Genomic DNA, 2,645 nt, shown 5'->3' with positions numbered 1-2,645 from the left:
AATTCATTGGCTCTGAAACAACATAAGGNTCTTTGACAAGGAGGTTGAGTGAAGTGATTACGCCACAATTGAAGAGGGTGAAGACGTGACTGCCCAGCTGGTTCAGTGCGCTACGTGCTTGATGTGGGAGGTCAACGACTCTGGTCTGTCTGGCTCGTTTAAGTGTGGAAAGTGTGTGCACGTTCAGCTACTGACCGACATGTTGCAGCGCTGATGAAAGAACTCGAGGACCTTAGGCTCATCAGAGAGTACGATATCTTTCTGGGCAAGACCTTCAGTGAGGTTATTACACCGACCATACCAGAAGAGAGCAGAAACGAGCAGACGATGAGGAAGGCAGAGAGGAGACAGGTGCAAGAGACTCCGGGGGAAGTACCTGTCAGGAACAAGTTGAATCTTTTGGAAACAGTAGAGACAGATGACACTGCCAGTCCGCCAGGCGGCCAGGTCTGTCAATCAAAAGTTGGCGTGGAGACAGAGCGGTACAGTCGGACATCGCACAGAGCTGTGGTAATAGGGGACTCCGCAGTGAGCGGAACTGACGGGGTTTTGTGGCAGCAGGCGGGACTTAAGGATGGTGTGTTGCCTTCCTGGTGCCAGGGTGAAAGACATCACAGACAGAGTGCAGGAAATCCTCAAGGACGAAGGTGAAGAGCCAAACGTGGTGGTACATGTTGGCACAAATGATGTTGGGAAGAAGAGGAGGAACATACTACAGCGGGACTTCGGAGAACTAGGAAGAAGGCTGAAAAGCAGGATGTCCAGGGTGGTTATCTCCGAATTGTTTCCAGTTCCTCAGTCTGATGAGGCCAGAAACAGGGTTCATATGTGTACAACACATTCTGAATGAACAACGGAGACACAGTTAATGAAAAATGATGCACATGATGTATAACATTTATAAAGCATTAAAACATTATTTGATCCTCATCTGAAGTGATAACTTCCCCTTCTCTCAACGTTCCCCCTTTCCTGGGATTCCCAACTCTAGTCTCATTCTTATCAGGATGTGTGTTATAAATTCTTGCTTCTCGTGTCCCAACTTATTTTAGTTAATCCCCTTTCTACCGGGGATTCAATACATTGGCCTGCTGGGTTCTTTCCAAAACTAATGTCTGGCATATTATTTGAGAGAAAAGTTATGGCATCAGACCCAGCATTTGAACATATTGCTCTGTTGTACGTGCACGAACAAAGAACCACAGCACACAGGAATTGGCCAAGCATTGAGGGATATACATCTACTTCTTTCGATAATGTAGTTTTCTCATTTTCCACATCTCCATATCTATATCCTCTCTCTCGATCTCCCTTTGCATCTAGGAAAGAAATCCATCAATTATTCTTCGTGGCCCATCTCTCAAAACTCCTCCTTTCAGTTTATATCTAATGTTCTCTTCAAGATGTAATGTGGTTATAATTAAGCAATGTAACTACAAAGACATGTGGGCATAGCTGGCCAGAGTTAATTGGAAGGGGAGCTGAGCAGGAAAGACCATGGAGCAGCAATGGCAGGAGTTTCTGGGGAGAAGTCGGAGGATAATACCAAAAATGCAACCCCAAGAAGATGCAACATACTCATGGGAGGACAAGGCAGCCATGAGTGATAAGGCATCAGACCAAAAGAGAAAACATACAATGTGGTGAAGATGCTTAGGAATCCAGATAATTCATTGGCTCTAAAACTACATAAGGCTGGCATCACTGACACTACAGGGTCCAAGGAAGTTCCTGTGGAGTGAAGAGTGAGGCTTTTGCTCAGGAGTCTTTGACAAGGAGGTTGAGTGAAGTGATTACTCCACAGTTGAAGAGGGTGAAGACATGACTGCCAAGCTGTTTCAGTGTGCTACGTGCTTGATGTGGGGGGTCAACGACTCTGGTGTGTCTGGCTCATTTACGTGTGGAAAGTGTGTGCACGTTCAGCTACTGACAGAGCATATTGCAGCGCTGACGAAAGAACTCGAGGACCTTCAGCTCATCCGAGAGAACGATATCTTTCTGGACAAGACCATCAGCGAGGTTATTACACGGACCATACCAGAAGAGAGCAGAAGAGAGCAGACGATGGGGAAGGCAGAGAGAAGACAGGTGCAAGAGACCCCGGGGGAAGTACCTTTCAGGAACAAGTTGAATCTTTTGGAAACAGTAGAGACAGATGACACTGCCAGTCCGTGAGGCGGCAAGGTCTGTCAATCAAAAGTTGGCGTGGGGATAGAGCAGAAGAGTCGGACATCGCACCGAGCCGTGGTAATGGGGACTCCACAGTGAGAGGAACTGACCGGGGTTTTGTGGCAACAGGCGGGACTTAAGGATGGTGTGTTGCCTTCCTGGTGCCAGGGTTAAAGACATCACAGACAGAGTGCAGGAAATCCTCAAGGACGAAGGTGAAGAGCCAAACGTGGTGGTACATGTCGGCACAAATGATGTTGGGAAGAAGAGGAGAAACATACTACAGCGGGATTTCGGAGAACTAGGAAGAAGGCTGAAAAGCAGAATGTCCAGGGTGGTTATCTCCGTATTGCTTCCAGTTCCTTGGCCTGGAGAGGACAGGAGCAGGGAGATAATGGACTTGAATGTTTGGCTGGGGAACTGGTGCAGGAAGTAAGGATTTAAATTCTTGGATAAGTGGGGTATGTTTTGTGGTA

The sequence above is a fragment of the Chiloscyllium plagiosum genome, chromosome 8 (genome assembly GCF_004010195.1).
Source record: "Chiloscyllium plagiosum isolate BGI_BamShark_2017 chromosome 8, ASM401019v2, whole genome shotgun sequence".
Taxonomy (NCBI): domain Eukaryota; kingdom Metazoa; phylum Chordata; class Chondrichthyes; order Orectolobiformes; family Hemiscylliidae; genus Chiloscyllium; species Chiloscyllium plagiosum.
This window is presented reverse-complemented; position numbering follows the sequence as displayed.